Below are 12918 nucleotides of genomic sequence, written 5' to 3' on the forward strand. Positions count from 1 at the left end.
AGCTTGGCTGTCCTCCAAAATTCCCCCCTTAAAAGCTCTGTTGCCCCTCAGCTATTTTGCTAGACCTCAGCTGGACTTTCTCCTCTGAGTTAAGCCTGCTTTCTTTGGCATTAATAAAGATTTGTGACTACAAGAGAATTTCTTTGAATTCTTTCAAGCCACCTCTGAACCATTTGGATGATACATCAATACCCTGCTGGCTTTGCTCCTTCTACACCAATCAAAAGTAAATATCTAGGTATAAGAGTTTTTTCTTTATCTCCATCAAAACTCTTCTATGTCAGTACCTCTTATTTGAGTTAGTTGTTTAAAGCAATTTAATTAAATTAATTCATGAGTGAATGATTAATATTTTCTCTCCTTCTAGAAGTGTTGCATTTTTAAAAGTCCCTCTTATTGCCTCAAATGAAGCTATAAATGATAGAATTTCAAGGATTGTTAAAGTTGATTGGGAAAAGAATACAGGAAGTACAGAGAGGGAAGATATTTTATTTATTTTTGATATGGTTGTAGTCCAGCTTTTCTTCAAAGTCTGCTACATTAGGACATTTCTAATTCTTATAACTCTTTCCTTCTTTCACCTTTAAACCGAGTTTCTTCAAAAGACTTAAGTTGTCTCTTAAAACCTCCTGTGACTGGATATGGTATGAACAGCAGCTTTTTTATTTCTGTGAGTCATTTTAAAGTTAGTTTTTATAAGTTAGACACTGCCTGTTCTTTGAGCACCATTAAATGTTTGTCAGAGCCCATTATGAGCCCATATGGGCATATAAATATATGTGCACTTTGCTTAAACAGGTAGGTTTTTTACATAAGACATAAAAAGTCTGTGCTTCTGCAACTGTGACCCAACAGGAATTGGGCCTTTGTAGCAATATTTAGTGTGTTATTAAAAGAGTGGTATTATCAGAATAAATTTATTTACATAGGACATAGGAAATATTTTTTACCATGAAAATCCAACACTGAACATTTAGTTATTTACAGAGATGAAAACAATCATTTTTAGAAGTATTTGGGACTCAAAGTATTTTCTCCTTTGACATGTCCCACACTGTTCAGGCTAGCTTGAAAGATCAGCAAAGAAAGAACAAGCAATTCTGTCGCTTAGAAGAGAGGGAGAGACATGAGAAATGCTGAACAAGGATGGAGAGAGGTGGCACCAGGAGGTACTTGCTTTGTTGGTAGTATCTCTATGCATAGGGAAGAAGCCAGCTATTTTCTAGCTTCCTATTTTAAATCTTCTTGCTAATGTTGTGGCAAAAGTGTCACAGTAAACAAATTCAGGGTACAAATCAATTTTTAAAAATATATTTTAAGCAGCAGAATTGAGAAATTCATTGATGGACAACTTTTGTTTGTTGGCTTGACTACAAAAATTTTTCCACCAATCTAGGAAGCATAGAAAAATGGAGAGCAGTTCATCTAGGTTTTCTGTTAATTGTGAAGGTGAAGTACAGAAGCACATTAATCTGTTGTTAGTTTCAAGGAGAGGTAAGCAAGATAACTCCATTTTCTTCTATGGCTAGAATAACATGGAGATTTGGAAAGAGTTGAAACATAAACAGTAAAAACAGAGTTTTATATGACTTCATTTTATATAGAAGTAAAGGCTGATTTCAAGATGGAGTCACTTAAGTCTGAACAAGTTATTATGCAGCATCTTGTTTCCTTGCTTCTACACACTAATCAGGTGCTAAATTTCATTCTTTCTATTTGTTAAAAATGTATAAGTACTGTCACAACTCTAAATTTCAGTCCTTTCGGCTATACTTTCTTAATTGTAGCTCTAAAATACCAGTTTTTAGGTACTTAAAGGTAATCAATTATGAAATACTGAATTGGTAATCAATAAGTTTGTTCAATTTGTCATTTGTAATTTGAGGAAGTTTCTTTCTTCTTCTTCTTTTTTTTTTTTTTCAGAACATTTTTGGAGTACAAGGGCAGCTCTATATTGAAACTAACACAACATGAGTTGTGAATGTCGAGCTTAGGGCTGCCTAAATTTGTTACCTTCATAGCTGAGTTCTCTAGTCTTCACTACAAAGAGATCTTTCTCGTGTGTGTGTGTGTGTGTGTGTGTGTGTGTGTGTGTGTATACACACATATATATGTAGGTATATCATATTATAAGATTTCATGCTCAGTTAACTCCAGAGTGAATTTGGAGTGTCATTCAAGAAGATTCATTAATAAGGAGTTGAGTATTAATGGTAAGAATTAGTACTATTGGTTTGACCTAGCAGCCATTTGGAAGATAATTATTCCAAACATTGACATTTTTCTGAGATGTATTGGCCATGGCAAAATATTCCCTCTTCAAATCTATTTCTCGGTTACATTAATTATTGTGGCACATTGCTTTGTAGACTTAAGCTTTTAGTTAGCAACTTCTGAAACTTGGGAAGGAGAAGAGAAAGTATATGAGAGAATAGTGGTAACAGAAGTAAAAATGGAGTTGGGAAATTTTTAATAAGATCTTCTAGGAAGTACAATATCAATTTGCATCTTTGGATAGGAATTGAATTCTATTATAAATATCATATAAAAATCTTTTTGAGCTTGGAGTATAGGAAAAAAGAATAAGCATTAATTTAGACTATTCCAAAATGACCTAATATCTCTGGGATTGGGTGTGAACTTAATCAGATTCAGAAATAGGCAGTGTGATACAGTTTGAATCAATAATTATTTCTATAAGTATCCAAGAGCCCCATCTTAGATGGTACAAAATGGATCAAAATCTAAGAAAATTAGAGATAATGGGAATAAAGAAAATAATGGGAAGAGGACAATAAAATCTCTGAATCTTTTTCTTACAATGTGTAGTTTCATCAATTGTTAGTCATGATTATTTGGCAATATTTAAAGTTAATTACCTATTGGTTCAGTTCCAAATGCAGGCTAGATATTTTAAAATGGAGTTTTAAAAAATAATATATTTATATAGTACTTTCTAAAGCTTTTTTTTTTTTCACTTTTTCATTATCATTTAAAAATGAGAATGTATTTTATTTTCCTTCTTCCCACATCCTTCTTGTATCTAGGATGGAGGAGGGGAAAAAAAAAAGAGAAACAAAACTTTTAAAAAAATTATGCATACCCAAATAAAAACAAATCCAATTAAATATCAGAGGTCATATAAATTATGCAGAGTCACAAAACTGATAAGTGACAGTTTGGACTCGAATCTACATATTTCAACTTTCAGTCCATTGTTCTCTTTCACTAGTATCTCACCTTTTTATACTTGTTGTGAGTACTAATCTTATCAAGTGAATAATCACTGCAGGGATAATGAAAACTATTCTGCTAGGGCCTAAGAAAACTGGCTTTTGCTTCCATTTTCACTCTTTTATTTCTATTGGAAGCTTAAGAGATCTGTTATAGATGGATAATATCTTTCAGGCAGGGAGGACTACTGAAGAGCCAAAATACAAAGAGGATTTGGGATGGTGGACAAATCATGTCAGAATAACCTCTTTTCCTTTTTTGACAAAATTACAAAGCTAATGGGTCAGGAGCATGCTCTAGATACAGCTTGCCTAGATTTCAATTACTTGTTTGTTTTTTTTTGTTTTTTTTTTTTTTTTTTTGTTTTTTTTGGTATGGCACTCAAACTAATTTTTTTTTTTTTTTTAATACTACTGGGCTATAACATAGTGTTGTTAGATAGCTTTGGAACTACCTGATGTTCAGAACAAAAACCAAATCATTAATGTTTCGATGGATCTCTGTACCTGCTATTTAACACATACCAGGGACAAATAGAGGATTACCATATTTTGCAAATGACAAAACTGCAAAGGACAATAAATGCCTTTGTTGTCATTCAGGATCTAAAAAATTTGCCAGGCTGGAATATTTTTAGGCAGATTCTAATAAAATAAAATGTAATAGTAATATAAGTAAAGTTTTAGAGTTGTGTTTAGAAAATTCATTATCATAAGTTCAAGATAAGGAAGATATGATTAGACAATTTAGTTGAAAAAGATCTGAGTGTTTTAATGGTCTTAGCACAATTTTGGTCAACAATATAACATGGCAGCTAAAAAATCTAATGCTATATTGTATTACAGTTAGAGGCATGGCATCTAGTGAAGTGATAGTCATACCACTTTTAGAGAATTATGTTCAATGATAGATTCAACATTTTAAGAAGGACCTAGAAACGCTGAAGAATGTACATAGGAAGACAACTAGGATATTGAAAAAATATATAACATCATATGGAGCTGGAGGGGACCTTAGATGCTATTTAGTTCAAATTCCTTGCTTCAGACATGAAGAAACTGGTTCAAATTCACACTACTTGACCAGGGTATAACAGTGAGGATTTGGATTTAGGTCCTCTGGTTCTAAGTCTAAGATTATTCTGCTGTTTTATGCTTCAAGATCAGGCCAAATGAAGACTGATTGTAAATTTAGCCTTAGGAATAAGACACTTTGGAGGATTGAGGAAGATAAAGAATAGGTCATGATGACTATTTTTAAGTGTACATATATAAGTGGCTGTGATCTGGAAGGTGCCTGAAATTCATTCTGCTATGTCTCAGGAGGCAGAAGTAGGTGTGTTAATTGAAAGTTATAAAGATGCAATTTTAAATTTAATGAAAGGGAAATTTCAAAATATTTATCAAAGTTATCTGCAAAAGACAATAGGGTAATTCCAGAGAGAGTGGGATCTACTTCAACCTGGGGCTTTAAGCAAGGTGTTCTTGTTGAACTTTTTGAGATTGTGGATTCTCAGACAGGCTAGTGAAACTTATGGATGCTTTCTCAGAATTGTTTTTTTAAATGTATAAAATAAATAAGTTATATCAAATACCATTGTTAACATAGTCAAAATAAGTTCACAAACCCCAGGTTTGTGAACCTTGGATCGGTTGTGGATTTGGAATGAGTATAATCTTTCTTTCCTTCAAACAATTCTAGAAGCATATCAACACTTTTTTTTTTTTTTTTTTGTTACAGTGCCTTTCATTCAAACAAACAAACAAACAATGCTGACACCCAATATGGAGGCTGGCTCATTTCTGTTACTCCACTTAATTTCAACACACATTCTTCTTTTATTCCTTGGTGGAATATTTCTGCTAATTTCTATTGCCAATTCCCAGTGCCACCAGCTTGTTATGCCAATGTTTTCTTTAATCAGAAATATAACTCATTTAGTCTTCAAGGAACAGATCTACTGCTGGAAAATATTAATGACACAACTCCCCCTTTATGTTATATATAAAAAAAGTGAGGTCCAAAGAAGTGACTTGTTTAAAGTACCACACAGATTTTTTTTTTTTTTTTTGCTAAGGCAATTGGAGTTAAGTGACTTGCCCAGGGTCACACAGCCACTTAAGTGTCTGAGGATGGATTTGAACTCAGGTCCTACTGACATCAGGGCTGGGGCTCTATCCACTGCACCACCTGGCTGTCCTTTCATATAGAGACTTTAATGGTTATGCCAAAATTTCCTTATCATAGCATCATAGAGCTAGAACAGTTGAGACTTGGAATGTTATATAATTCAAACACTTTATTTTATAGATAAGGAAAATGAGCTCTAGGGAGATTGTGACTTGCCTTAGAGGCAATAGAGGCTGAAATTTGAATCTGGGTCCTTTGATTCTCAAGCCAGTGTCTTTTCCATTGTACCATGGCTACCAAGGCCCGAGCATCAGGCCTTCTGCCCCCTATGTCAATATGTCAAGCTGCCTCCACCAGAAGTTATCTTCTATTAAGCTTAAAGGAATACTTGTTGAGATTTGTCAAAGTGTTCTGGTGTCCCTCCAAATAAGTGTCCATCATTATATTTTAAAAGAGCCCCAAAAGAAAACTTTAATTTGTTGTTAATCATATGATCAAAATAGACTCTTAAATTTTTGTGCCTTTAGGAGTCAACCAGCACCTTCTATGTGTCAGATAATACATGGTTTTTTTTTTTTTTTGGTGATGGTGAAGTCAGGATCAATCGCTGTTCACTTGATGTACACACCTATCCTAAATGATAGAAAGCTTTAAGGACTTTTTTGCCTCCAGACTGAAAGTAGCTCCTGGGAACTCACAACTGACTTTTCAGACAGGATTGTGGATATCTTCATGCATGGGGCCTCATTATTTACAGTATTACCCAACTGAGATTTCATGTGAACTTCTATGCATATTCACTGGAGAATAAAAACCTGAATCTTGTCAACAGAAATACTTAGGGGAATAAGGATAGTTAGAAGAAGAATATACAAGAAAGTAATTTTTTTTGGGGGGGAGGAGAAAGAAACAAGAACTCTGTTCTCCAATATACATTCAGTTTCAAAGTTTTAAAGAGTTCATAAAGTTAAACATCTGTCTCATTCTTGGTCACATGTATAAATAAGATACATATCAAATAAAGTACAAATTCCCATCTTCTATGAGTTAAGATGTGGAAATAGCACAACTGGTAAATTTTGTATAGTGACTTATTTTAGTGCTTCAGTACTTAAATAATTTTGAAATTCACTTGAGTCATTAAATTATTATGTAATGAGAAATTTTCTTTGCTGGGGGAGATAGGGAATGGAAAGGAATACCTTAACAAGAATCGAATCATTATTATTTAGTGTAGAATTCTGTGTATTATGACTCATCTTTTTCTTTCCTTGTTTTTTTTTTTTTTTTTTTCTGGCAGTGTTGATACAACATAAAGGTAAAAATCACCTAGTTCATTTGTTCTATGGAAGGTAGCCAAATTTAGGTCCCTAAGTGAGAATTCTACATCATGAATCATTCAGGTTAACACTGCACAATCAGATTCCTCAAAGCATTTGTGCCATGTTATTTGGCCAAAAAATCCAATTTTGACCTCTGATTAATATATGTGTATATATTTATGCATGTGTAAATTGTCATACATATATTATATAAACTTTATTTTATGCATTACATATATAATATTATATATTACACAGTATGATTACATGTATAATTGCATATAATATATATTTTATGCAAATATGATACATAGTATACAAATATATAAACATGCATACATATATAAAATATATAAATATATATTCTATGGTAGGTAGATTATTGTTGTTTTGCTTTCCCCTTTAAATTATACCATAATTTCTTCTGAGAGCTTTATGGGTTTTCTGTGAATCAAGTACATCAGCTTAACTTTTCTTTTTATCTCTTCATAGGTTTGTATATAAGCAAAATTTACTAGTCAAGCAGATGACATCTTTTTGAAATGGGAGTTCAAAAATCACCTAGTTCCCCCCCCCCCCCTTTTTTTTTTTTTTTTTTTTTTTAGAAATAAGGGAACAAAGGCCCAACCAAGTTAAATTACAAGTTTAAGAGAAATTTGGGTACTGAGAATCAGCAACATGATTCAAAACAATATATTCTGAGTCTAGTACTATTTCTTCTATATAAGCAATTCCTTTTGGAATTCATAGTTTTCTTAATGCTGAGGTGCCAAACACTATAGTGCTCCTGAATGCACTAGAATTAGATTAAAGTTTAGTTGGGAAATATTTAATCACCAAAAAAAATAAAAATACAACAGAAAAGAGATAATGCTTACATATGCTTTTCTAAGTCAATACATGGCTCACAGGAGCTCATATAGTTTAGTAGCCTCTATTTCTGTTTGAATTTGACAACATTTTCTTTGTATTTTCTACTATCTATACTTCCTTTATCCCTAAGGCTTTACTCCGACAGTCAGTAAAGACTTTTTTGGGACAATCCAAAGAACTGAGCATAGTGTGTTTAAGAAATCGTATATTCTCTTCATCTTGCCTGAGCCCTAACCACTTGTTCAGTGATAACAGGAAATCTCTTGAGCTTTTTGTGCTCAAATATTTCTCATTCATGAGAACCTTTCCTGGCAACTCAACTTCAGCAATGTTTCTAATAAACTCAAATGCTCTTTGAATATGGGAACCTTGTAATTTTTTATCTTCCTATTCCCAGTTCCTGGCCCATAAGTGCTTCCTAAGTACTGGTTAAGTCTTTCCCAGAATGATTTTCTGCTCTTAGAGAATGTTATTGTGATTGCGTGTGTATATGTGTGTGTGTGTGTGTATACATGACTACACTAGTAGGGATTTTGACTATTGTGCCTATGACTAAATCATTATAAGATAATAATGTGGTTCTAGATATGTCAAGAGAGACACATGAACAGTTTGAGTACTAGACTTTGGAAGATTTGGGTTCATTTATGAGCTATTTAATGTAACTTCTCAGTGCTTCACCCACATCCCAAGGATTTATCTAGAAAACCATAGATAATGTGACATTTGCATAAGTAGAGGGAATTCAGATAAATTGAGGAAATTGCAGATTCTTTTCTGGTTTTGCATGTGCATGACTAGATACTTAGTTTTCTCAATATAGAAATAGGGGGAAAATTATACTTTCAATATGCATTGGTTTCAGGATATTCATAGAATTTAGAAATCTGAAAGTCTTGATGAGAGGGAAATTTTTAGGAAGGAAGAATACATAGACATCAGGAAAATGCCTCTTTCTCCTCTATTTAATTTTCCTTCTCTCCTTTCCCTTGTTTTTTGGTTTGTTTGTTTTGTTTATTTTCACTGCTGTTTAAATGACCAAATATCAGGAACTTAAAAAACCACAGAATCTCTGCATTGGAAGAGACTTGAAAGGGCATCTAGTCTACTCAGTACTTGAATTAGAATTATCTCTAACTTAATGAGTTATACATACAGACTACTTAATTATTCATTTTGCTCTACAGAAACTTTGAAAATTTGAACTGGAAAGGAGGAGTGGAACTTGCTGCCATCTTGTACATACCATTATCCCTGACTAGATTGTAAACTCTTTGAGGGCAGTGACTGTTTTTTCTAATTTGTATACTCCGGGCTTGGCATTTCAAAAATGTTCATTGACTGATTTGGTATTTTCATCTGCAAAATATTAGGTTCTCCTATTATAAGGGATGGCTGAGCTCTAACATCTGGCTAATACACCTAAGATCCTAGATTTAGGACTGGAACAGACTTTAGAGGTGTTTAAATCAAATCTTCCACTTCTGTTTTCCGAGAATATTTCTGACAGAACCCTTCTCTAATTTTCATAAACAAGTCAATGGAAAACTGACTCACTTAGCAAGTCATTTTACAGCAAACGCTGCTATAACATCTACCTCTTAAGTGACAGAGTGGTAACATCTCTCTAATGCTGAGTTTTTCATCTCAACGTTGCAGCATTTATCTGCCATGTGGATGCAGAAAGAATGCTGCATTATTGAATTTCTGCTAAGGGAAAGTGAGTAATAAATTAAATTAAACCCTGATTCCTCTAAAGCAAGGTTTGTAGCCCTTCTCTGTTTAATTTTTACAGTCATCAAGTCAAATCCTATAGACACCTCTGCTCTGCTTGATACCAGGCTCACCTTAAGGGAATGGATTAGAATCCTCAAGGGCAGCTACCCTCTTCCCCCTTTGAGTGTGATGTCATTCTCCTCTGCATACAAATCAACTGTTGGTAACTTTCCCTGCTTTGGCAAATGGCTCCTGTCTTCCATCTCTTTGCTTGATTTTCCTCAAATGACATTCTCTAGGTCAAGATACAGCTTGTCTTTACTGTATTTTTATTTATTTATCTGTTTATTTATTTTGTTGCTTTCATTATAACCTGACTGAAGAAACAGTTGCATTTTCATCACCGCTGAACTTTTCCTGAAATCTGCAGGACCGCATTCCAGAGCACCAACCGTGTCAGCCAGCAGGGGGCGTGCATCAGCTACCAGAGCCGTTGTCCTCTGTGAGCTAAAAGTTCATTCTGTTTATTTGAAAAATATCTCACACATTTCAAAAGGTAGTGTTGCCCTGCCACTTGCAGGGGCTTACGTCCTGAAACTGCTTTCCTTAAAGACTGATACAATCTGAGGAGACACTCAGGGATTTGGGATGCAACAGTCAAGGTGAAAGAAATGGAAGCAACTAGACGATTTCTCAATACATACGGTTATTTAGGAGGTCACCTAATCAATCTCGTGCTTGAACTATAAAGAACTTTTCATTCTAGGACCCTAACTTTTTTTTAAGGTCCTAGATCACTTATCAGCCTAGTGAAGCCTATGGACTCCCTTCTTAAGAGTATTTCTGATAGAATCCTTCTCAAAATATCCTTAATGAACAAAATAAAATACACAATATTTGAAAAGAATCCAATTACTTTATGCTACTAATTTTTTTCCATAAAATGCACAATATTAGAAAAGAATCCAATTATTTTAAGCTACTATTTTTTTTTTCCAAAGTGTTCCTGGATTCTTGTTCTACAGAAATTATAGAATTTACATTGGGGAAGAAGTTCAAAACCCACAAACTTAAGATAAAGAAGTTTTCCTGGGACAGTAAGGTACCACATACCAATGGGAATAAAAGAAGCTGGACATTTGTATTGCTAGAGAGAAAATTTATAATTAAACATTGTGACAAGATAGGGATTTTTCCCCTCTTCTATTCCATCTTTCAGGCATACTTCTTTGAGGAGAGAAGTCAGGAGAAAATTGATTTTCTAAGCATTTAGTAGTATTCAATGTAACTCCGTTTCTGAAGTATAGAATATTGTCCTATTCTTTTAGAGTGTCTTGGAATTTGTGGACAGATGATGCAGTTTAAGGAGGAAAACCATGTGCTCCTATTGCAAGGAAAAAACCCAACAACCTACCTCCTGCAAACCTAAAGAGTCACTCTATGATTGTCTGCCATGGCAAACAAGATGTAGAAATATACAGCATTAGGAGGATACATACCTTTAGTTTTATGGCCATTTATGGAATTGAAATAGTTGTCAGATAACCAAAAATATGACTAAATTCATATCAAATGCTGTTCAAAGATGACTGTTAATGGAGGATTGAGGGTTAGCATGTTTATGGTGAAAGTGAAAGAATTAAAAAGCCCAGGAATGCCAAAATATACATGTGTACCAAAGCAGGCTCAACTCTGCATTCCTTTGCATTTCCACTATCCGTGAAGATCTGTGTGATCTTGAGCCAGTCATTTTACCTAGCATAAGTTTCCTCATCTATAAAATGAGGTAGTAAATCTCAGTAGACTGAAGTCCTTTCTACTTCTACTATAATCCTACTAGTTGCTTTAAACACTGAGATGTTAATTGACTTGCTCATGATCACACAAATGTCTTACATACACACACACACACACACACACACACATGCATATCTGAGGTAAAAGTTGAACTTGGATCTTAGTGATTCTGGAGCTTACCTTCTTTTCATAACCCATTTTGCTTCTTGACATTAGGAAGATTTGAATTCAAATCCAAATTTTGCCACCTGTTCAGGATTCAATATATTAAGTTTCATATAGTATATCTTCCTCCATCAATTTCTGAGGACTCTTCTAGAAAGTCAGAGAAAGATTGTATTCTGGGTAAGTAGAGGAAATGTCCATACTGGCAATTCCCTATATTACTCAAATAGAATAGCTAGAAAACTAAAATGCTCTTTTTAATGCTCTTGGTGTAGGAATGATTTTGTTACTATTGTTTTGAGGACAAGTTCAATTATCATTGGTGTTTTTATTTTTAATTTATTTGTGAACTATTTTTGCTAATTTATATTGATATACTTTTAATTATCACTTTGATTTTTGAATACAACTCTCTACTGTCTTTTACTCAGTGAGCCAATCCTTATTATAAAAGGAAAAAAAAGGTATAGTGGGGGTGGGGAGGGAGCATAATTCAGCGAAACTAAGTAACATATCAACTTTGACCAACAGGGTATGCAAATCCCATGCCTATGGTTCTCTACTTTTTTTTTTTTTTTTTTTAGTTAAAGCTTTTTATTTTCAAAACATATGCATAGATAATTTTCAACATTCACCCTTGCAAAACCTTATGTTCCAATTTTTTTCCCTCCTTTCCCCTAGATGGCAAGTAATCTAATATATGTTCAACATGTGCAATTCTTCTATACGTATTTCCATAATTATCATGCTTCAAAAGAAAAATCAGATGAAAAAGGAAAAAAATTCTCATTTTCTTTCTCAAGAAAACAAAATGCAAATAAAAAACAACAAAAAAGTGAGAATACTATGTTATGATCCACACTCAATCTCCACAGTCTTCTCTTTGGGTTTGTTTAGATGTCTGTCTCCATCACAAGATACGGTTCTCTATTTTTACTAAGAGGGGAAAGAGGTATACTTTTTTTTTCATCTTTTCTCCCAAATCAAGCCTAGGCATGATAATTACCTGGAATTTTTTCTTTGTTCTAGCCATTTACATTGTCGTTGGGTATATTTATTACTTTCCTGACTCTGTTTCATTCTGCATCAATTTATATTCCTTCCCATGCTCCTCGGAATTAATTACATTCAGTTCTTTATGCCTATAATATTCTCTTATATTCACTTGTCATAATTTGTTTAGCTATTCCCTAATCAATGGTAATCTTCTTTATTCTAAGCTTTTTTCCTGGGAGAGGTTGAGGAAGTCTTAATGGAATCAAAGTGTTTTGTGATTACAAAATTTCCTGGACTTCTTGGTTATTTGGTTAAGGTGTTGCATTTCATATAAAATCAAGATGATCTGAATGAAAAATGAGGAAAAATTCACATAACTAGATTAATTTTTTAAAAAATAAAACGCTCTTTTTTGTTGTTTTTGTTAATCCAATCACCCTAAGCATTCAGGAAGTATACATTCATTTCACATTAAAGACAGAAATCCTAATATCCAGAAAACAATATTTAAGCATCTCTCCTGTATAAGAACTCCACAGATCTAAATGAAATAATCTATACCTGCCTGAAGCAGGAAGGAACCTCGTTCGATAAAGAATGACCTTGCCTTTTATTCAGTTTTCCCCCCAAATGAAAATATGTATGAAATAATATTTTCCCCACCCTTAATCCCTTCCCCCAATCC

The 12918-nt window shown here is 33.6% G+C and overlaps 1 pseudogene; it reads right to left on the bottom strand.

Moving 5' to 3' along the window:
* LOC127546874 (metaxin-2-like) overlaps positions 1 to 11270 on the bottom strand; it is a 30755-nt pseudogene extending 19485 nt beyond the window's left edge.
* Between the last annotated feature and the right edge of the window lie 1648 nt (positions 11271 to 12918).

The sequence above is a fragment of the Antechinus flavipes genome, chromosome 2 (genome assembly GCF_016432865.1).
Source record: "Antechinus flavipes isolate AdamAnt ecotype Samford, QLD, Australia chromosome 2, AdamAnt_v2, whole genome shotgun sequence".
Lineage (NCBI taxonomy): Eukaryota > Metazoa > Chordata > Mammalia > Dasyuromorphia > Dasyuridae > Antechinus > Antechinus flavipes.